Consider the following 23764-nt stretch of genomic DNA (forward strand, 5'->3'; position numbering starts at 1 on the left):
GATTGTGGGGCCGTGGAGTGTGGGAAAGAGGGGAGTGAGAGAGAGTGCCTGCGACCCATCAGAGTTCAATGCAACACTTGGCCCTGGAGATAAGGGAAGAGGGCAGAGGGAGAGGGGGGTGCTGGGTGGTTCCCACGCAAGCGAGAGTCCTTCAGAGACAGTCTATGGTTTTAGAGCTTTAATGTAGAAAGGCAGGGGGAAAGAGAAAAGGTAGAAAGAGAGAGGGAGAGGCTGGCCATGGCCATGAGGAGAGAAGGGGGAAGAGAGAGAGAGAGAGAGAGAGAGAGAAGGCTAGAGAGTAAGAAAGCTTAAAGAGAGTGAGGAGGGGCCAAGCAGTCCCTCTTATAGTGGGCTTGTTATCTTGCTGTTGCTAGGTAACTGTGGGGAGGAGTCTAGCCAGAAGGCCAGAAGCTTGGGACATTGTCTATGTGACTGCTAGCTACATGCCTCTCTTGTGGGGACTATGGGGTTGGTAACTTCGTCAGGAGCCAGGGGTCCAGGAGACATGATTGAACACCTTCTGTCCCATGTAGGTGGAAATCACCACCCATCGGGTACCACCAGGGTTCAAGACCTCAGCTCAACTGGAGACCAGGCTGTCTGTGCATAGCCCATTGCCCCACACATGATGTCTGTTCACAGCAGTAAAACCCTAACTAAGACACCCAGTAAATCTCCCACAAAAGTCACTTCTGCCAGGTGTTTGGTCAGAGCAATGAGAAAAGTAACTGAGTCTAGGGGATCACTCTGAAGGCCAAAGAGAGACGGGCCTCTCACAGCAGCCCTCAGGTGAGCATCTCTGGCAACAGTTATCTGACTCTGACAGGTGACTTCACCATCAGACTGACTGACAGGCCCCTTGGCAAGACCCCAACAGTCACTAAAGAACAATGGTTAAAATACACTTTCAAGCAACAAAATCATGACTCATGATTGGCTCATCATATAACAGGAACACATAGCAAGCAAAACCATAATTTACATAATTTGGGTCAGAGAGAAATCCTAAAGTCAGAAACTAGGACTACTGAAAAGGATTTGCTAACAGAGGCAAGACTGCTTTCTTCCATGGGACCCAAGTCAGGTTCACTGCCGCAGACCCTCTGGGCCCCTTTGTCTGCGTGGAACGGGTCTCTGGGGCAGGTGGACAAAGCATCAGATGGGATGAATTGACAGACAGATGCACACAGGAGAGGTTGTATTGGATCTGAATGTATTTTGTCAAGTGGAGCATCAGACTTTTTATGCAGAAGACAATAAGGAAGTTGGGTGACATACCCACAAGTTACAAATGAGGTAACCGGAATCTTACATAAAACAGAGGAATGCAAACACAGAAGGTCTAATGGAAACCACCTGGGATAGAATTCATTGTTAACAACTGGGATCAACAAGGGCTCCACCTAAGATTCACTTAATCTTGGAAGCCAGGGTCAAGGGCTTCGTGCCCTTGCCATAGTTCCTATTTTAGTCTACTGTATAGTCCACCTTCCCCTTAGGCCATTGTAAATATGTGTGTATGGGTATAACTCCGCTATAGTTCTAAGTATCTATTCTGGTTTCTCCTTCAGTCTGAAACTTCCTTCTTCCTTAATGATGGTAAACTCCTGTGTAAGGGAGTGACTTAGCTTTTACATTCTTACTGAATTCCAAGCCCATGGTCTTGCTCAAGGACGTTCTAGGACTGTCGGAACACTAAGGCTTTAGCTATGTCAGAATTCAATCTTAAAAGGCACTTATAATAGGATAATACTGAAAGAGAGCACGTGGATCCATACACTAGACTAACTCAGGAATGGAAAATTAATGTATGGGTTAGAGAGAACGCCAGACTCCAGGAGGAGAGCTTCCTTGAAACTTTTTGCCTCATGAGCAGCTTTTAGGCATCCCTGCCTGACAAGCTGACTTGACCGGAGTGCTGTGGCAGTTCACTTTTTTTCCAGATAACACTCATTTGCTGCCCTATGGCAGATGTCCTTTACATCACAGTTTGTACCCCACCAGTGGGTTTCTTTCCTTGCTGAGCTGAACTATCCAGAGACAAAGAATAGTGCAGGTTCTTGGGAGCTGGAGAGATGGCTTAGCGGTTAAAAGCACTGACTGCTCTTCCTGAAGTCCTGAGTTCAAATCCCAGCAACCACATGGTGGTTCATAACCATCTGTAATGAGATCAGATGCCCTCTGCTGGTGTGTCTGAAGACAGCTATAGTGTACTCACATATAATAAATAAATAAATCTTTGGGCTGGAGTGAGAAGGAGGGAAAAAAAAGAACAGTGTAGGTTCTTAACAACTGGAGGACCTAGTGATAGGTTATTTCTCTGAGCTAAAATGAGTCAACTTAAGCCAGATTAGATTATATTAAAGGCAGGTTTATTGGGAAGCTGCTCTCAGGTGGGCAACTTCATTGGCCCTAAGGACCAAAGCCAGGGATGGGGAAAGAGAAGGTAGGGGACAGAGAGAGAAAGAGAGAAGGGGACACTTGTGCATAGAGAGAAAAGGAGAAAAGAGGCAGAGAGAGAGAGAGAGAGAGAGAGAGAAGGAGGAGGAGGAGGAGAAGAGGAAGAGGAAGAGGAAGAAGAGAAGAGGGGGGGGGAGAGAGACAAAATGTCTGGATTGTATAGGGAAGGACCTGTAGGGAAAGGGCAGTCCAGGCCCTGGCTGGAAAGTTCAGGTTTGGGGGTAAGATATTTCAGGTAGGCACTGAGGGACGCTGGGAGAACCTGGAAGCCAGGTCTACTTTGGTACATAAAATATGTACCTCAGTCCCTTGCCCCCCCCCCCCCAGCCTCCTTCAGAAAACAAACACCTAGAAAGCCTTGTCTAGAATTCTGGGTCATGTCTTTAAAGATCAAAAGACACTAATTTCAAGAACATGGCATGGTGTTAAACCCAGAGGCTCCATGCAGTATCATTGCAACATGGAATTTGTAATGCGTTCCTTTCTGTCACAGGGTCCCGAGCAGCCTTTGTAGCTCAGTGTATATCAGATTCACCGTATCTCAAGTGGTCACTATGGTTCGCAGCCTGAGAGCAAGTACCCAGAAACAGCATCTCAGCCCAACAGAAGAAAACCCCACCCAGCATTTTCCATACTTAAAAGCCACTCAGTCTTTTTCTGACAAAAAAAAAGTGAGTTAAGACAGAAATGTCATTTAAAAATATAATCTCATTTTTTTAATTAATGAGAAAAAAATGTGCTAAGAGAGTGGAAAAATAAGTTAGACAAGCCTGCTCACACCTGTAAATGCAGCATTTGGAAGGTGGACACAGAAGGGTCCAGAGTTCAGGATCAGCATTTCTAGGGTGTTTGAGGCCAGCCAAAGCGATGTGAGATTCTGTCCGCAAAAAATAAAAGAGCACGGGAGAGATATGATGCCAAAATATTTGCTTCTTTCTGAAGAAGAGAAGTGTGGACTTTTTTTAAAAAAATGTATTCTCTATAACTTTCCCTCAGCAAATAAACCTAAGAGTATAATAAAGAGAAATCAATAAAATACAACGGTGAAGAGATCCCATTTTAAAGCTGCCAGACTGGGTTGTATTTACTGTGAGCAAATTTTAATGCAATATTACGTGCTCCCAGGCTATTTATGTTTCTAGAACATTCTCTGTAGTTATTCTTCAACCATGAGAAGAAAGGCTCAGAGAATGAAAACAGAATGTTCTCAGAGCGACATGGCTGCCCGTGAGCTTCCTCACACAGGTCAAATAGCACTGAGGGTCAATGTCCCGCTCTTGAGCACTATCCTCCTTGGTAGACCATTCTGGCCTAGAGTCTGGCCTCTAATCTTACCTAGATCCCTTCAGGTGTTAAGCATCTACTACAGGAACTGTTTTATTCCCCAGTACCCTGTCCTGTAAGCCACGGGATAAGGTACACACCCAAGGTCCCGCACAGAAGCTTGGATCCACACCAACTCCTTTCTCATGGAGAATCGGGCCTCCAGATAGAGATCAGGGTTACCGTGCACTTCTGCACACTGAGCGCATCATGAACCACCATGAATTCTTGCTGGGAGTTAGATCTGAGGGGTCTGAAGCAGGAGGACCATAAATTCAAGACCAGTCTGGGCTAGTAAGATCACGTGTCAAAGCAACCCGCTTCGTGGTGAGTCCCAGTGTCGGGCACCTTGCCAGCTGTTAAGAACATTTCTCCTTTCATGGCAAAACCACCTCTGCTCTTTTCCAGCCTAGTGTTCTCTTTCCCCACGTTAAGTCAATATGGGACTGTGTGGGACAGAGTTTGGCACACATAAAGACGCCCTCAGTGCTGTGTTCTTTGTACAAGAGAACCCTCTGTATCAGAATGAGAGGGCGAAAGCTTGTGTGTTTTCCCGTGAGGAATGGTACCCGACTTCTCCAGTCGTCGTCAGAGAGGCTTTCTCCGGAAGCAGACGGAGCTGGCGCAGAGACGCACAGCTAGACATTATTCTGAGAGAGAATCTACACTGGAGCTCTCCACCGGGTCCCTGCCCTCAGAGCTCAGGGAACCCCAGGGCTGGGGGAGATGATAGGAGTCAGAGGGATGGAGGACACCAGGAGAGTGCGATACCACTAAGAAGGGCTGACCTACACCCCGTTTCCACCCAGCCAGCAGCCCAGTCTGGGGGTCACCTTTTCTGGAGTGAGTTTCACAGTAAGGATGGAGTGCCAGCATGAGGTGGCTCTGCAGCCTACATTGTATAATCACCAAACCTAAACTGAATTTGATTCTCATAACCCACATGGTGGACAGAAAAGCTCAACAGCTGCACGTATTCCCAGGCGTCCACATGTGCACCACAGCACGTCTTCTCCACACACAAATAAGCATTTTTTTTTTAATTTGAGGGCATATATGATTAAGATACATTGCATACACATATGAAAAATTTCAAAGAACAAAGTTTTAAAAAATAGCAAGTGGTCCAGTGTTGGTTAGTTTTTGTTTGTTTGTTTGTTTGTTTTATCCATTTGACACAGCTAGAGTCATCTGAGAGAAAATGTCTCTATCCAAGCCCATGGGGCATTTCCTTGAAGTATGTATGTCAATGGAACAGACTAGAGCCCAGTCAGACAAACCCACACACATTTAAGAAACTAATCTCTAGCAAGAAGCAAGGAGAACTCAACAGGAAGTGGACAGTGTTTTCAACAACGTCACTGGGGCGAATGGGCATACTCATGCAAGAAAAAGAAAAATAGAGACACGGGTATTATATCTTCAACAAACATCGATTCAAAAATGGACCAGAAGCCAGGCAGTGATGGCACACACCTTAAAGCCCAGCATTCTCAAAGCAGAGGCAAGCGGATCTCTATATAGACAGGCCAGCCTATCTATATAGATAAACAAAACAAAACAAAACAAAAAGGACCATAAGTGTAACTGTACAGTCTACAAAGTCATGTAAAATATTCAGATTGCTGAGGTCTGGGAATGGCTGCACAAACCACTCAGATACCAATCTCGGTTAAACAAGGCTGATTTATGGAGCACCCCCCCCCCCAAAAAAAAAAACCTGATCAATCAGGGGGGCAGTATAGACTTGGAAACTAAACTGTGACCCTTCATGTTTCTTAGAGCCAGCTTATATAGGCAAAACCCACAGTGAGCCCATGTGCAGGAGCAGGAAGTGCTGCCCAGTGGTCGGCTCTGACTCAAGCTATTTTGACAAGCTAGACAGGACAGTTCTAGCTGACCTTTATCCTGATTGGTCTTAAGTGGATCTCATGGTTGTGGAATTTCTTAGGACTAAGAAACCTCAAACATACAGAACCTAACAGGGTATATGGTCCACATGACCTTGCTCTGAGTCAAGCTATTTTTTTCTGTGTCAGTAACAATATGAAATGACTGTCAGGCATGTAACAAAATGACTACTGCTATGCTGGGGGAGCAGGCTTCACACAGGTGACTATAGGTGAGTGAGTTAGTGTGTTAGTTAGTGTGATGTTACAAAATACCTGACAGAAGTTAATGAAAAATGGAGTTTATTTTGCCTCTTAGCTTGAAAATTAAATTGTGGAAGGGAAATAGCTAGTCACATTGTTGGGCTCACAAGAGAATACATACACACACACACACATATATATTGTATATGAGTACACTGCTGCTGTCTTTAGACACACTGGAGAGGGCATCAGATCTCATTACAGATGGTTGTGAGCCACCATGTGGTTGCTGGGAATTGTACTCAGGGCCTCTGGAAGAGCAGTCAGTGCTCTTAACCGCTGAGCCATCTCTTCAGCCCAAGATTATATCTTTATTACTGTTGTCATTTCTCTGTCAAAATACCTGACAACCACCCTGGAAGGAAGAGAAGATTTATTTGGGCTCCCTCTCAGTTTGAGGAGATGCAGTTTATCAGGAAGGAAGGCGAGGCAGCAAGAACAGCTCCTGTTGCCACAAGAGTGTGAGACAACTAGTCACACTGCATCCACACTGCGTCCACACTGCATCCACACTGCATCCACACTGCATCCACACTGCATCCACACTGCGCTCACACTGCACCCACACTGCACCCACACTGTGCCCACACTGTGCCCACACTGCATCCACACTGCATCCACACTGCGCCCACACTGTGTCCACACTGGGTCTACTGTGTCCATACTTCATCTATACTGCATCCATATTGTGTCCACACTGCATCCAAGTTAGGAAAGAGCGAAATGCTCCTAAAAAGTTTTTCCTCCTTTCTCTGGCTCATGAAATAGCACCACACACACTCAAGACAGGTCTTCCCTCCTCAGCTAAACCTTTCTGGACACTCTCTCATGGACTCCCCTAATGTGTTTCCAATGGCTCTGAGTGCATTCAAATTGACAGTGAAAATTAATCATTCCATTAAACTAGTCAGAAAGTAATATATTCATTAACACTTAAAAATACAATAAAAATTTACAAATAGGACCAGAGGGTGGGTTTCTTTGCAATATTCTCAGCTCCTCAGGGATTAGTGAGCCAGCGTGCTGTGGGGTTGTGACAGGTGCAGGGCAAAAAGATGATGAAATACCTCTTAGCCCGTGTTCTCTGCGGTGCTTGTCGGAGTTGCTTTCCCCCCTCATTATTATTCGTGCTATACCCAAGTGGATTGTGTTGATGGAGAAAAGATTGTAAAACAAAGCTTCATTATCCTTGTCTGGATAATGCTGGCATTGTGAGGCTCCGCAATTTCTAGGTTCCTTAAAGTCAGAACTTTAAGAATCTCTGTGTGCGTGAAATAAATAAATGCAAGTTTGAAGTGGATCTCAAAGACCGGGCTAGAGCAACTAGATTCTTAGCAACTGTGGTTCTTCCAGGATGTAGGGTTCGAACAGTCTGATTGGAAAAGAAGGTTTTATTTCAAAATTGGAATTAAAAACAAATATAATAAAGAAAAGTGTGTCATAGTCTAGGGGGGATTTCTGGAGTGTTCCTCAGCATTTCAGACCGTGTTGACACGCTAGAACTAAGTTTGCTGTTTTCATCTAAGCTCCCACCTCCAGCCCCCTCTGGATCCCCTCTCCTGTGTCTTTTGTGTCAGGCTGGGTGGCCTGGGTCTCATTTCCCACTGCCCCTGCTTTTGTAACTGATTGCCTCTTTGTTTGCTTGTGCTTGTTTATACTGTCGACTGAATGCAGGACCTCACACATTCTAGGCAAGAGCTAACTCAGCCCTTGACTCTCCCGAAACCCCATCTCTGCAGATCCTAAGATTTCTCTCCTGTTTTCTATGTGCATTCTTCCTCTCCCAATATCCATCTTTCTGCTTTCTTGTCCCTGTTTTGGCTCCGGCTCTGTGACACTGACCTAGATACACAGGTTTGACTCTCTGCTCACAGCTATTTTAATGACTAAATAGAGCTCAAGGTGTTGTCCATATAGGGTTGTTGCTGAGAAATGTGGAGAGAGAGAAGATGAAAAGAGAAGGCCTTCTCTGAAGGTGGGCACTGTGCAGTGTTGGCTGTCCTGCAGCTACAGACCAGGCTGGCCTTGAACTCACAAAGCTCCTCCTCCTTCTGCTTCCCAAGTGCTGGGATTAAAGCTGTTTCCCACCACGCCCCCCTCAGAGGAAGAGGACTCTCACTTAACACAGAGCCTCTAGGAGTCCTGGAGACTCCCTTTCTCAGAAGGAAGCAGAGGAGAAAATGTTGAGATGGAAGGGGAGAGATGGTCTGGGGCCAGTGGAATGTCAATAAGCTGTCCAGGAGTCATTTACAATTTGCTCTGGAGGGGATCTCCTGGGATAGGAGGAGGGGAAGCAGAAGCAGGAGAGGTTGGTTTGGTGTCAAGCAGGCAGCCTTTAGAATTCTGCTTCTGCTCCTAAGCAGAGTGGGGGTGACTTCTGGGCGCCCCAGAATAAGATGAATTGGTAAGAAATGAGTACTGTTACCTGCTGGGTGAATCTGTAAGGATCGAGGATGTGTTGTAAACTCTCTGACCCTGCTTATAGCTGGAGTTTTAGAAAGCCTCAAATGGGTTTCTTATTCTCATTTGTTAAGGGTATTTCAAACCTAGTGTATGAGGACTTGCTACACCCAGTAGCCTTTGGGATCTCTGGGGTCTGGCCCCAAACTCTGCCTAATCTCCTCTTTCCACCACCTTCATTCATGAATGGTCTTGACTTCCAAGCTTTGGGGAAGTTCTCAACCACCTCCCAGACATCTCTAGGTTCCCCAGTCCACAGCTTGTACTCCTTTATCCTGGACTTAAGGACCAATCAGGTCAACAGCCACCCAGGTGAAACTCAAATCTAGCTCCTCCATCCCACGGTGATGGTTTCGGAACCCGTTTCTTCTGGTTTCCTCTACTTTTATCTGACCTTATAAATGAGCTGAATAGAAAGCCACACCAAACAGACTTTTGTGGCTATTCTTACGGTGTCGTATGTTTGTTATATCCCTCCCGTTGTTCTACAACTTGGAAGACATTAATAATAGTTACACTTGTGAGTGTGCACTGTGTATGCTAGGCAGTGGGCTGTGAGTTTCACACGGATTTCCTCATGAAATGCATGGTGATTGTGGGAGGGATATGAGGAAGCAAAGAGTCAGGACGGGCTTTGCCAAAGTCAAGAAGCTGTCATGTGACAGGAACAAGGATTCCAATCCAGATATAGGGGACTCTAAGTTCTAAATTTCTTTTTAAACTCTAAAAATCAAGTACTGAGGGTACGTGAAACCTCAGGCTTGGGTAGGATCTTTATCAGTGTTGAATGCTAACTAGCAAGCAGGAGGGGGGGTGGGGGGGTTGGCTGGAGATTAGGAACGCAACTGAAAACTGCAGAAACTATTCTGGCCACTAGAGGGCTCCCTCCACCTTAGGCAAAATTCATCAGAGCCCCTCATTGCACGGAGCTAGCTGGGTGTTCCAGAGGGGCGCATTTTGCAAAAATTTCTCTGGACAGTTTGGGGAGACTAGACAGGGCCTTCAGCTGGAGCAATTTTACACACACACACCTCTCTAGTATTAGGAGTGTTTTGAGGATGGCCATCTAAGCTTGTCTAGAGGTTCTTTGCTCAAGCTCACTACCAGAAAAAAAAAAAAAAAAAATCCACTCTTAGAGTGGAATTGGAGACCAACCGGGCGGTGGTGGAGCACGCCTTTAATCCCAGCCCTTAGGAGGCAGAGGCAGGCGGATTTCTGAGTTCGAGGCCAGCCTGGTCTACAGAGTGAGTTCCAGGACAGCCAGAGCTACACAGAGAAACCCTGTCTCGAAAAACCAAAAAAAAAAAAAAAAAAAAAAAAAAAAAGAAAGAAAGAAAGAAAGAAAAGAAAAGAAAAAGAATTGGAGACCAAATGTAGTAACCCCGCACCCCCAGGGGCACGCCTGTGTGGCCCTAAACGCATCCAGGAATGGATCACAGAGCACATGACCCAGTGGGACCCACACTTTGGAGGATTGGAGCTTAAGGTGCAGGCTGTACATTTTGTTAAAATTCAGAGGATCCTGCTCCCTCCACTCGAAGTTATAGAGTATGATTTTCTTTGAAAATAGCCTTAGAGAAAAGCACTTCAGGAAAGCAGCCAAGGGACTCACATCCCCATCTCCACCCCCGGAACTGAGGGGAAACCCTGGAAAGAACCAACTTCTTCAACAGCAGTTGTAGATCCCCAGGAATCCAGGGGCGGGGGCAGTATTAATGCTGCATTTCCACACGGGTTTGCAACACCATTGGGGTGACATCAAGTGAAGAGATTCAAGTTCTGAAGCTATATTTAAGCTGTCACAATAATGACAGACTAACACGGAGCTCAGGGAAAGGCCTGAGCCATAAATTAGTTAAGGAAAAAGAACTGTCTCGCTCCATTTACAGGATCGTTTGTGGTTAAGTCAAGTGTGTACTAAAAAGGTGAAACTGGACAAGGTGTGGCGGTGAACATCTGTAATCCTACTACTCGGAAGGCAGAGGCAGGAGGTTCACTTCAAATTCTAGGCTAGCAGGGGGCTACCTAATAAGACCGTCAAAACAACAGCAACTGGGAAATAAAGATGGTGGTGCTGATGTGAGATGAGTTTAAAACACACACACACACTCTTTTAAAGGAGATGTCAAAAATAGGATAGGACCTGGGCGCTGGACGTCGACGACCAAGCGCTGCTCTGGACAAAACGGTGGCTTCGATATCTCAAGAGAAAGCAGGTGCGAAGTGAGGCGCCCAGAGTGGCCGTTCCCTCGGTCTATGAGAACAGTATTCCTGTACTGACCACCCTCGCCCTCTACAGTCTGCAATCCCATCAGTCTCAGACTCGGTAGGACGCTAATCCGATGGCGCAAGTGGGAACCCGCAGCCTCGGAGAGACCCCGCCGCCGCATTGTTTCAGCCCCTCGGGTGGGGTCTTGCAGGGGGAGGGGAGGCGATGTGTCCTCCGGGGACGCCCTATACCCTCCCAGGGGACTCGAGCCATACCGCCCCAGCGCCGGGGCTTTGTGAAGTGTCGCTAGTTACCATGGGACCAGAAAGGAACGCTGAGAATGGCGCTTAGATGGATGGGGGTTGTCGAGGTCCTCGGGCTATGCCCTCTGTCCCTTCTCGGACCCCGGGCCTGCAAAAGGGACTGTCGGGATTTGTAGTCCCAAAGGCGGCGGCAACGCAGAGGACGCGGGGCGCTGCTGGTCCCGCCTCCGCCTAACCTGCTAGCTCGAGGTGGCGAGCACTTGGGGCGGAGCCCTCGGATCCCTGATTGGCCCAGGCGGCTCCCCGCCCCCACCCTGGTCCCCACCCCCGCTCGCCACTCGGGACTCCTGCTCCAGGCGCGCAAGGCGGCCACCGAGAGAGCGCGCTAGCAGCCGCTCCCGCCCCGTGCAACCGCAGCTACCGCGCCGCGGCGAGACCCAGAAACCGACCGACGGACCCGCACAATCGCAGCATCCTGGAGCAGTGGGTGATGGCAAGGGGAGGGTGGTGGGTTTGATCTTCCCGGGCTGCAGCATCCACCCCTCTTTCAGTTTCTCCCTGAGGCTCACAAAAGGGAGGGAATTGGGTTGCGCCTTAGGCTCCTCCAGCCGATGAAAGAGATGTTGAGGATTCGGGCAGATCCGGACTAAGGTGGGGCGCAAGTCTGGGTCTTTGTAATCCCACAGAACTCGGCTTGGTGCCTTGCGACGCCTAAGGCATTAATGTGTGCTGGAAAGATTTACAAATAGCTAGAATAAGGAGGCAGCTAAGTTGAAGGGGTTCACGCCTAGCACCCAGTAGTCGCGCAGCCGTAGCTGGTCGACGTGCAGTAAATGGCTAAAAGGTGGGAGTGTAGGGGAGTGTTTCTCTGGTGGCCGGACCTGCCCTCTTGTGCGTCCCTGGATCGCCGCGGTCCCTAGTTCCCACCCACTGCGCCTCTGGTCTGTTATCTGCCTAACGTGGTCCTAATCCCGACCGTTTGTATCCTCTGTCCCTAAGCAGAGCAGAGGCCCTAGAGGCACCTGCCGAAACCACAAAGGCCTCTGCATCTGCCCAGCCCCTGGCGGCGCGGCACTAGGTCCCTCCGCTGGAGCCGTGTCGCCTAGTCTGCCACGCAGCATCGATCTTGGTGGGTGAGGGATATCGATGCCCCGGGCCTGGGGAGATGGCTGGAACAAACGGGCGTGGAGGCCTGGATTTGAGCAGAAACGGGGAGATGGGTGGGGACAGGTGATCGAATCTGGGGGAGGAGGCGGTGGTTTGGGAAGGGCTGACAATTGGGTGGGAGGCGGGTCTGAAGCATCGCGCAGGTGGCGCGAGGCGAAGCTGCTCTGAAGAATGAAGAGGGGCGGGGAGATGAAGGGAGGATGGAGACCTCCCGGGTTTGGGGAGAGTAGACAGGCATGGGAAGGGGACTGAGGTTGTACAGGGGATGGGTCTTCCTCATGAAGGGGGTGGGGAGGTTCTCCATTGGGGTAGGGCAGGCAAGCTGAGGAGGGGAGAGTCTTCGCCTGAAGACTCTAGCTTTAGGCCAGTCGCTGTTTGGGCTTGGTCTGGCTGGGCGTGGTCCTTGGACTGGGCCAGGGAGCTCGGGTGGCGGGTCCCCGACAAGGCTGGGCTGGCTCGTCTAGGAGCTTTGTTTCTAAGCTTGGAACCACCAAAGGGGACTCGTTTAGGATTTTATGATAATCCGCAGCGCCCCCCGGCGCGCCCTGTTCGCACGGAGCTGAAAGGCTTTGCCTAGCGGCAGATGCTGCCCGGGAGGCGGATGGGGGGGGGGCGTCTCCCGCCCCGGAGACCCTGAGAACAATAGCCTGCATAGGGTCTACCCACGGTCCACGCAAGACCCCCCGCCCCAGAATTCAAGTGTGAGGTGTACTGGTGCAGAAAACGCTCACCGAGAAACCTCAGAGCACGTGCTGTCTCTGGGATTTGTCTTAGGGCACCTGGCACCCCTGGGAATTCCGAGTGGGAGTCGCATGTTTCCCCCCAGGCTGTGGAGCCCGGGGACAGCCGCCTCCCCCAGCTTCTGGTGTCGCTGGCTGCAGCGTCTCTTGTTCTCCGCACGCTGTTGACGAGTTTAGATAGTGGCGCGGAGCAGCACGACAGAATGCAAGTCCCAAAGGCCTAAGGTCTCGGCGGTGCAAAGCAGGCTTTGTCTGCCCAGACCGCCTGAGCCCAAGTCTAGGAGCTGCTATGCTTCTTAAATGAGCCCACGGGGCTAGTGAGGTTTGGGGTAAATTGGGGAGAAGCCTTAGTTGTCGGCAAGGGCGCGGCTCTTGGTTTTAGAACTTGGAACCAGGGATTTAAAGCTTCCGTTTGTCCGTGACCACACCCAAGCGTATGGGCTTCCTTTGCCTTCCCTCATATCGTCCGCTGACTTACAGTGGGATGATGATGATTTAGGTGGTGGCTGCTCACCCATAGGAAGGCTAATGAGCAGAGTCTTTAGTCTAAACGCCTTCTCTGTTGCTGAGTGTCTAAGCACCTTGTGTGTCAGCAGCAGCGCCCTGATAAGTGAACAGCCAAAAGCGGTAATTCTTCTGGGTTTGTTTGTTTGTTTTTAATTTTTTCCTTTTTTGGTAATAATTGTGTGACTGATAAGCTAAAGGTGAATCTTTGGCATAAAGTTCATTTATCGCTGATTTGCAAAAGCAAATCAGACATGTTTTTACAGCCAAAGTGAAAGACTAGATGTCAAACTATAGACCTGATGTTCTTTAGATTTGCCGTCTAGTTAACTGATGAGCCATTTGCATTAAAGTATTATATGATTGCTGGTCATTTCGCTGGAGGTGGATGGTCATCCGCCTGAGGACTGCTTCTTTCAGGACCTAACTAACTATAGGAAATGGGGAATTTAGAGATCATTGGTTTTAAAAGGTAATTTGGGAAGAAGATGTTTCTTGGAACTTAGAAAGCTAGTCTCCAAACGCTAGCTGGAGTGTTTAAGCACAGTTAAATCACAGGGTGTATCTAAGTACAGTTTCATTAAACCTTAAACAAAACAAAACAACACACACATCTGTATATATCCCCATGTATTTATATCTGAATATGTTCATCCAGGTATATGGAGACTAGAATTCCAACATTGCAAAACCACAAATCTGACAATAGAGAGCTTTTCTTGGGAAAGGATTTTTTTTCTTCTTTTCCTTTTCCCAAAACGAAACATTTTGAGAACCATTTTATTGTTTTGTTCTTTTTGTAATAAACCTATGAGATTTGGTTTGGTTTTGGTTTGTTTGTTTGTTTGTTTTGAGACAGTGTTTCTCTGTGTAGCTCTGGCTGTCCTGAAACTCACTGTGTAGACTAGGTTGGCTTCAAACTCACAGAGATCCACCTGCCTCTGCCTCCAGAAAACTGGGACTAAAGATATGTGTCTCTACCTCCTGGCTCCAGTATGTTGGGATTGGGTGGGTTTTTTTTGTTGTTTTGTTTTGTGTTTTAGGCAGTAGAGTTGAAACTGGCTTCAAACTTGCAGCAGTCCTTCCTCAGACTCCCTAGCATCAAAATTATAAGCCCGTTTCTTATTGAGACCCCTAGAAAATAGAACCAAGGAGGAGCAGAGACATGTGTGTAGTCCTTTCCCCAGAAAAGGATTCCTAGGGTGCCATCCTTAACTCTCATTTCCATGAACCCAGAGACCTCAGTTAACTACCCAATTTTGTAGTTGGCCTAGGAACCCCAGGGGTGTTTTTTAGCACGGTCTCGAGGTGAGTCTGGCTTTGGTCTATGTGCTTGATCCCCACGGGCTGCATGCTTCTGGTTACATGGGTTTACACAGCTGACCAAAGTTAGCTTTGGAAACTGGGTGTAGCCTTCATCCGGGTTCTCTTCTGGGTTCTAGTCACCTCTCTCCACACTCCTGCCTCTTCAGCTCACTCTGCACTCGACTCCTCTGATGGGGACTTAGAGCCTCTGAGCCCATGGGCAAAGGCAAACCATGCTCAGGGATACTTTTCTTTTGAAGTAGCTCCTAGAAAAGCCGTAGAAGATGGCAAGTGTAAAACTTGGGAGATTTGAGACCCAGGCTCTCTTTTTCACATAACAATAACTTCCAAGCTTCTGATGGGATCCGGTATCTTCCCTCTTACTCTATAAACCACTGTTTCAGGAAAGAGAGTTGTGGGGATCCTTTAGAGAAATCACCCAGAGCACCTTGTCAGTGTGAAATACTGTAAAAGAAATTAATGCATATGAGAGAGAGCAAATAAAAACATGCGCGTTTCATTATTTTTTTTAAGATATTTGACTTATTGCACTGCTAGCGAGTGAATAAGACTTTATTAAGATTGCTCCGAGAGGTTATATAGGAAGACAAAGGTTGGAATGCTAAGTAAGTGTTTTATAAATTTGATATGTACATATGAAAGCTGCTGTCAATCTAATGGGGTAAATCCAGGAGGATATGTTTATCATTTGTTCCTCTTCAGTCCTTGAAGCTTGGCTAGCCCTCAGCATCACTAAGTCTGTGAAGGTCTGGCTTGTTTCCTTAACTCCTTCCGTAGAGACCTGTTCCTATAACCTGGGCTCAGAGTTAGTGTCATGGTGGGGAGAACAGACCCTTAGCCTTTTCCTATCTGTCACCTTAGGTGAGTGTCTTTCAGGAACTATAAGTGTGGTGGGTACAGTACATGCCAGAGAATGAGGTGACTTGGTGGGTGTGTAGACTGGAGGGCAGTGTCTGGCCTGGGATAAGTAGCCCACAAAAATGATATCACTGCCATCACATCACGCTCCCCCCCATAATCTGTGCCCACGAGGCAGCATTTGAACCCCCATTTGGTCTCGTTCCCTAGAGCAGGCTCGTTTCTCTAGTGGGACCACAGACTGTGGCTAAGACTCCTTTTTGAGGCTCCACCCTTGCAAATAGCAGGAATAGCATGTCTGTAACACACAGCTGCCTTGAGCAGCTGAGAACTTGGAGAGTTTAGGAATGTTCCAGAAGTGCACTGATCTCAGGTTTGGTGACCTGAGCTTATATGTGGGGTAGCCTGCTGTCTCATACATACCATCCAGAGGAGTACTTGAGCACCTTTTGGTGAGGGCTGTTGTTCTGGTAAGTGAGATGTCCGGCCATGCTTAGTTAATGGTGAAATGTTGAACAGCCTAGCTCTAGCTTTCCAGCTAAGACCCTGTGGCTAGGGAGATGGCTCTGTTGGTAAAGTGCTTGCTGGGCGAGTGTGAAGGCCTTATTTTGGATCCATATAAAAGCTGGATGTAGTTGGTAACCTGGGGAGACAGAGACAGGTTGACTCCTGGCCAGCCAGTCTGGCTGAAATGGTGACCTTCAGCTTCAGTAGGACTCTGTCTCAGAAAATAAGGTAGAAACCCATAAAGGAAGATACTTAGCACTTACCTTTGCACACCCCCACACATGTATGCATATCCATCCAAAGTATATGTGTTCACATCCACACAAACATGTACACACACACACATGCACATACACACACACCATATAAAGAAATGTAGGGGCTGGAGAGATGGCTCAGCAGTTAAGAGCACCGACTGCTCTTCCAAAGGTCGTGAGTTCAAAACGCAGCAACCACATGCTGGCTCACAACCATCCATAATGAGATATGATGCCCTCTTCTGGGGTGTCTGAAGAGAGCTACAGTATACTTACATTATAATAAATAAATAAGTCTTTTTTTTTTTTAAAGAAAAAAACCAGAAACATAGATCTCATTGAACTGTTAACTTTCCAAACATGTTGGAAGCATTTTCTCTATACAGCAGTCGATCCTTTGATTGTGCCAAGTTTACAGTGAGGCCACACAAATAGAAAGGGTCTCTCACCCAGAGAAGGGAGTGGTCGTCGTTGCTCAAACCTCAGGGGTCTGTTTAGCGCTTGTGTTATCAAATGGTTTGGGTGTTGGCACACCTGGTCATTTGTAGGGTAGGCCGATGAGTTAGAAATATGGGCCCGAGCCAGAAGTTCAGTCGTAAGCTAAAATTGCTGCTTGTTTTTCCTCAGGGATGTCAGCCTGGCTTTTTTCTTATTTAACTGATTAGATGAGTGTTGTTCTCATTGTTGAGGAACGTCTCCTTTGAGTATAGCCAGCTGATGGGCAACTTAGGTGATGAGCTCAATGTGTGGACATGGTACCTAACTGTGGCGACACAAAATTTGACTGTCTGGGTATATAGTTTACATTTAACGAGCATTTTCACGGGTACCGTGACACAACCTGTAATCTCAGCTCAGCGCGTGGTCAGTAGACAGGAGAATCAGGAGTAAGGTGATGTATCAAGTTCAAGGCTAGCCTCAGCTGCATGAGACCTTGTCTCAAAAACAAACAGACAATAGAGACTACAGAGATGGCTGGTGACTAAAAGTGTTTACTGCTCTCGCAGAGGGCTGGGCTGGTTCTCAGCACCCACACTGGACCGCTTACAACTCCATATCAACTCCAGCTTCAGGGGATCGGATGTCCCTGCTTGGCCTCCAGGAACATCCGAATGCACACACATAGAAATAAAAATAGATAGATTTTTAAAGAAAACAGAAAATAAACATAGTAAATTGAATGGCAGGCTCTGAGATTGCACGGAAGTACACTTCACCATGTTTAGAGTGGAGTTTGTTCCTTTTTTGTCATCCCTATGTCTTCAACACCAAAGTACTAGCCAGAGTTAAGCACAGCCTGGTTGATACTGATGGAGCATCTGGCTGACCCATTTAGGCAATATTTCATGGAATCTTTCCAGCCACTGAGACCTCTGTCTCCTCATTTAAATTTGCAGTCATTTGAGCTAAATGAAGTTAAGGTTTTGTGAATGGCCAGTTTCTCTCAGGGAGGAGAAGAGAGCATCCTGAATTGGGCATTGTCACTTCCCGCCCCCTGACATCTGTCCAGTTTCATTGCTTTGGCACAGTGTTCTGGGGCTGTCACTGTCTCATATGTGTGTGTGTGTGTGTGTGTGTGTATGCATTTCTATGTGCATGCATCTGTGTGTGTGTGTTTGTGTGTGTGTGTCCCACATATTAGCAGTACCCAGCACTCAGTCACACCACCTTTGTGTCCCACCAGGGTCCATTTCCAGCCTGTCCCTTTGTTGATTTCAAATCCGCCATTGGCTTGCAGGAATTTCTCCGGCCTGGGGTCTTTATTCTCTCTCCTTTGTCTGGTCTTGTGTTTCCCTTTGTCCTTCTTCAGAGCAAGGCACTCTATTGATTGAGAAGCTGCCCTCCTTTCTCCTTTTACTAATTTAGATTTCCGTCCTCGAGGATTGATGCGCTCATTTTGCTCTGCAAGCCAAATGCCCCTCAGATTTTAAAATCAAATCACTTATTTCTAGCACGTACAGAATCCCCCTCAGCTTAGTGAAGTTACTTGGATTGGCCGAAGTTTGCCGAGTTCCCAAGTGGCAAAGCATATTCATATGCTCTGGTGACTTTGGGAAAAATAGGTAGAGTGGCTAAGGGCATATTTAAAATGCATATGTCGGGTCCCTGGAATGGAATTTGGGTTGTCAGTCTTAGTGCCAGGGACCTTTAACTCATTAGCCATCCATTGCCCCCAAACTCTTTGTTCTTGAGTAAAACGTAACACCTTAGGCTGTGTCTCTGGGTCCACAGTAGCCTGTGCTGGGGGCAGGGGTTATGTAGGGGAGTACAGTTACATCCGTAGTAACTGAGCGAGGTTTTCTTCTCTGTGTTTGTTTTAAAATAGGACATCACTATGTAGCCCTGGCTAATCTGGAACTCTCTATGTAGTCCAGGCTAGCCTTGAACTCAGAGATTCACCTGCCTCTGCCTCCCAAGTACTGGGATTAAAGGTGTGTGTGCCACTGGGTCTAGCAATGACTCTTAAATAAAGGGAAGCTATAAGTTTATGTTAGTTTCTTTCTTTTTTTTTTGTTTTTTGTTTTTCGATTATGTTAGTTTCTTGAATCAACAAATCTGTCTGATTAGAGATCTGTCTTTTCAAATCTCTAATCCTAGATGGTGCTAGAGATGGAACCAACCCTAACCCTGAGCCACCTCCCCAGAAAACGTGTCCTAGTCAGGCCTAGTCAGCAAGCTGGTCATTAAAGAGTTTGAGAGAGAGTTGGCACGACGTTGTCTGAGGTGGAGTTAGAGAGATGGTTCAGTGGTTAAGAGCACGCATACCTCTTCCAGAGGTCCTAAGTTCAACTCCCAGCACCCACATGGCAGCTCGCGGCTATCTCTTAACTCCAGTTCTCTGAGGTCTGTGCTTTCTCCTGACCTTCACAGGCACCACATGCATGCAGTGCACAGATGTACATGCAGGTAAAACATTCATACACATACAAATAAATAATAAAGCTAAAAAAATTTGTCCGAGGTAACCAGTCAAGACCTGCAATAAGAATTTGGAAGGCAGAGTAAAAGCTGATTTTTATCAATACGTTCTATCTAATGATACTATCTTTTACTGACAGATAGTGCCTAGAATTGGCCACCGTGAGAGAAACGAGATGATCTCTGTTCTGTGGAGAGATGAGGCAGCTCCGAGGCTTAGGCACATTCACAGTCTTTGAGAACGCAGTGCCATACTCAGGAACAGGAGTGAATGCTGGCACAGCCTGGCAAGCTCGATAAGACCTTGGCTCTGCTTGGAGCCAATGTTCGAGATGGACTTGAACTTCCTTTCTCAGGAGTGCCTGTATTTGCTGAGTGCCTATGACAGGCGCTGGTCCCTCGAAATGAGTTAGCACATGGGGAAGAGAGATGGATGGAACATGCCCATTCAGCCCCCTGAGCCTCTTTCTTTGTGAACTAGGGATTGTTCACATCGTCTTCATAGGTTTGAGGGGCTAATGAGATAAGGTGCTCAGAGCTGGAGGGGCTTTGTAAGTGTTTAGCAAGTGGAACTAATGGTACTGTCTAGGTGGTAAGTTGAAGACTTTGAGATGTGGAAAGATGGAGGTGAGTAATGACAGAGGGCTGGGATGCAACTGGGGAACAGGACTCATTAGAAGTTTGGTGGTGTGGCTAGAACTCCACGGCGGCCTTCTTCACTATGCAAACCCTCCCAGGAGGTGTTCCAGTCAGTCCTGAGTTGCTCTCCCTGCGTTGTGTTTGTGAGAACTTAATGTGTCCCAAGTCCTTTTGGGAAAGCCCCTGTGGCATCCGGCCCGTGGGCGCTGAGTTTCTCTCCACTCAGGGAGGCGATGTCTCTTTTTCCTACCCTCCATCTTCGTAAACATCTTCCACAGAAATCATCTGGGGAGCCTGGCCATTTCCCACATGCTACATGGAGGAAGAAGGTCCTTTCCATTCACCCACACCTGTCACTTGAGTCAGCTCATCGTATGCTTCCGTGCCAGCTCAGCTCTGTCACACCCATGCTCTTCGGTGCCTCTGACACCGCTGTAGGCTCCAGATTAATCCCATGAAACAGTTGTAGGATCTGGGCCCTGGGCCCCCTTCACACTGGTTCTGTTTCAGCCACTGATCATGAGCAGTGTGGACAGCCTTGACACTCACCACCCTCACTCCTCTGTCTTGATGCCTCCTGATCCCCAGACCTCTTTTACTCTTCACCCTACCACTAAAATACATCCCAGCCCCAGAGCCTGTTTTCTTGGCTTGCCTAGGCCAGTCTGGAGCTTCCATATTTTCCTATTACTGCTTAAAGTTTGCCCTGAGCAGTCAAGGAAAAGCTCAAAGCTGGGGAGCCAGGCCTGGCCTGGAGCAGCAGTCTATTCAAAGGCCTTCTAGTCTCTTGATTGAGACGTGATGTGAATGCCATAAAGTTGGCCCGAGTGTAATTCTGTGGGCGTCAGTATGTTCACAGGCTGGCACAAACACCACCATATTTTCAGTTGCTCAAGAAGAAACTGCAGGCCCAACAGCACCCATTCTCCGTCCCCCATACATCTCCCCTCTGCCTCTGTGTCCCCTGCAACCATTCGGCCACTTCTGTCCGTGTGGTTTGTCCATTCTTGGCATTTCATACAAATACAGCTACAGAGCACTTGGGCATTTGTGTCCTTGGAAGTCCCGTGTTTTCATCCCTGAACAGTACTGTAATGTCTATACTCTGGTTCACAGTACATACTGCACCCCCTTTTTGCTTTAATATAAAAACTATAAAGAAATTTGGGAAATTTCATACTGTTAAATAGTTGCCCACCAAGCGTGCTAAGGCTGGAGTGTAACTCAGCTGTTGAAGGCTTGTCTGTCATGTGTGAGGCCAAAGAAAAGGGGGAGGAGAAGCCCAGTTATCTGGTACCACACTCAGAAGGACGGCTCATAAGACATTTGGACCTCTTTTTGTACAGAGCAGGAATAAATCTTACAGTTGAATTTATCAAGTAGATGATGGGTCAATGACTGACATCTAAGTAGCTCAGCTTTAAGGAGGATGGTTTGTGGTGGGCTGGCTCCATTTGCTTTAGGCCTGTGGTAAGACAGAATTTGTGGCAGCAGGAACACATGGCAGGGGAAGTGTTCACCTCAGCAGAGTGACAGAGAACATAGGGAAGGACAGGATAAGTTCATTCATGGAAGGCCTGCTCCCAGTGACCCTCTTTCCCTAACCAGGCCCACCTCCTAGTCTTCACCCCCTCTCAATAATGCCATCAGATTAAGAACCCATGAACTGATGGGTCATTGATGTACAATCATGTCTCCAAAGCCCCACCACAGAGCAATTCATTGCTGGGGGCCCAAGCCTTCAACAGGTAAGCCTCTTGTGGAGAACACTCCATATCCCAACCATAACAAATTGGATGTGGAGGTAGCAGCTGGAGGATGCTCAGCTGACTTCTGTGTAGAGCCTGCAGCTGGTAGTGTGTGGCTGTGCATGGCATGGCCATAGGGCTGCCACCAAGAGGACCTACTTGGCTGCAGGGACCCAACCTATGGCTTCCCTGACCTGGTGTTGGGATGGATTTGGAAGGGGAAGAGTTCCAGCCAGAGGGATGGATACGAGGTACCCACAGGTCCGAGAAGCTGGTGGGATCGGCGTGGCTGGGAAACATTTACTTGGGCAGTGGAGAGAGAGAGGCAGATAACCAGAGTGGTTGGAGGCAGCTGAGACCACGGCCATTACACGGCCTCCGTTTCCCCCTTGGCTCTTCCTTGCTGGCATCTATCTACTTTCCAGAGTCCAAGGCTGCTAGGCATGAAGAGTAGGCTCGAGAGGTGAATTTAAGCAGCTCTAGGCTTCATCTATATTCGTTTATACACGCCCAGCCATTGCCCTGAGTGTAGACTGCCTTCAGCACCCTCCTTCTCCTGCGAATTAAACCCAATGACAATATGTGGACAAGCTCAGAAAACTTTTAGTGTCTGTGTATGTTTGAGAAAATCCTGTGCATACATGCAATGTGTTTATTTCCTGTCGACTTGTATTACAATAACGCCACACATTTCTCTTTCCCCTGGGAACCTTTGTTAGGTCTTTTGTGCTCCAAATAGCTAGCAAATAGCATGAAACACGTGGCTTCTCCTTGACTATAGACTCTTGTTCCAAGGTAAGATGTAGTGATTTTGTGTTGTTTTACATTTAGGCTAATCTTGGGGTCATCAGAGCATATTATGACATACAAGTTGTATCATAATTGGTATGGACCACAAAAAAGTCCCTGTATGGAAAAGAAAGCAAGTCCAGAGCCTAGAAAATGTACCTTATCTTGTGTGTGTGCTCACATGCATGTGTGTGTGTTCAAAACTAAGTAGTAGTCAATGACTATTTACAAGGACCCAAGTGGGTAGGCGAGTATTTGCACCCATGTTGTCACTGAGACGTCTATAACACAGTCCCCTGTCCCCTAGTCACCATAGACTGAAGTGCTAGCAGTCATGAGATTATTGAAGGCAATGACCTCGCAGTATCCATTTGAACTCTGCCATCACATATATTAAAGGCCACCATGTGTGTCCTCACGCTTAGATCTTGGCTTGCCATGTTTATTATTCATGTGTGTGCTATGGGGCAAGCCACTTAACCTCTCTGAACACAGCGGCCCTCATTCATTGCAGTGTTGCTATGAGAACTAGAAATTAAGTGTTTAAATTAAGCCCTACATCCTGAGATTCAGTCAGCTGCAGACTGTATTCTACATATACACACGTCACTATAGTTTACTACATATACACACGTCACTATAGTTTACTACATATACACACGTCACTATAGTTTACTACATATACACACGTCACTATAGTTTACGACATATACACACGTCACTATAGTTTACTACATATACACACGTCACTATAGTTTACTACATATACACACGTCACTATAGTTTACGACATATACACACACGTCACTATAGTTTACGACATATACACACACGTCACTATAGTTTACGACATATACACACACGTCACTATAGTTTACTACATATATACACGTCACTATAGTTTACTACATATATACACGTCACTATAGTTTACGACATATACACACACGTCACTATAGTTTACGACATATACACACGTCACTATAGTTTACTAGGTCTAACAACCACTTAAGCGGTGTTAAAATTATATTACAAGAGTATAAGTAATCTAGAGAATACTTATTGTGTAGTTGTGCACTTAGTGGGTGAGGGTGAAGGGTGTTTGTGTGCCTATGGAAGTTAGAGGACAATTCACAGTCGGTGGCTCTCTTCTGCCATGGATCTGAGGGATCGAGCCCAGGTCCTCAGCCTTGGTAGCAAGCACCTTTCCCCACTGAGTCATCTTGCCAGCCCGAATGTCTAAAGTATACAGGAGAATGTGGAAGCATCCTATAGAAATATTAGGCCATTTGTTAATAAGCTACTTTGGCATCCTCACATTTTAGTATCTTGGGAAAGGGGGGATCCTGGAACCAGCGTCATTTGGAGTTAACCAGATGACAGCATAGAAAACATACGGTCTGAGCTCAAAATCCAAAGCCTGGAGAGGGTAAGTAGGTCAC

At 47.2% G+C, this 23764-nt stretch overlaps 1 protein-coding gene across 1 annotated transcript in view; it reads left to right on the forward strand.

The window, feature by feature from the left end:
* The first annotated feature begins 10945 nt into the window (after positions 1 to 10945).
* The window catches only part of Dpysl5 (dihydropyrimidinase like 5), an 84547-nt gene continuing 71728 nt past the window's right edge, over positions 10946 to 23764 (forward strand). Inside the window, exon 1 of the mRNA XM_021163502.2 lies at positions 10946 to 11351. The gene's annotated coding sequence lies outside the window, so the exon portion shown is untranslated. The remainder of the gene's footprint in view (positions 11352 to 23764) is intronic.

The sequence above is a fragment of the Mus caroli genome, unplaced genomic scaffold (genome assembly GCF_978045245.1).
Source record: "Mus caroli unplaced genomic scaffold, Mus_caroli_1 scaffold_4, whole genome shotgun sequence".
NCBI classification, from domain to species: Eukaryota; Metazoa; Chordata; class Mammalia; order Rodentia; family Muridae; genus Mus; species Mus caroli.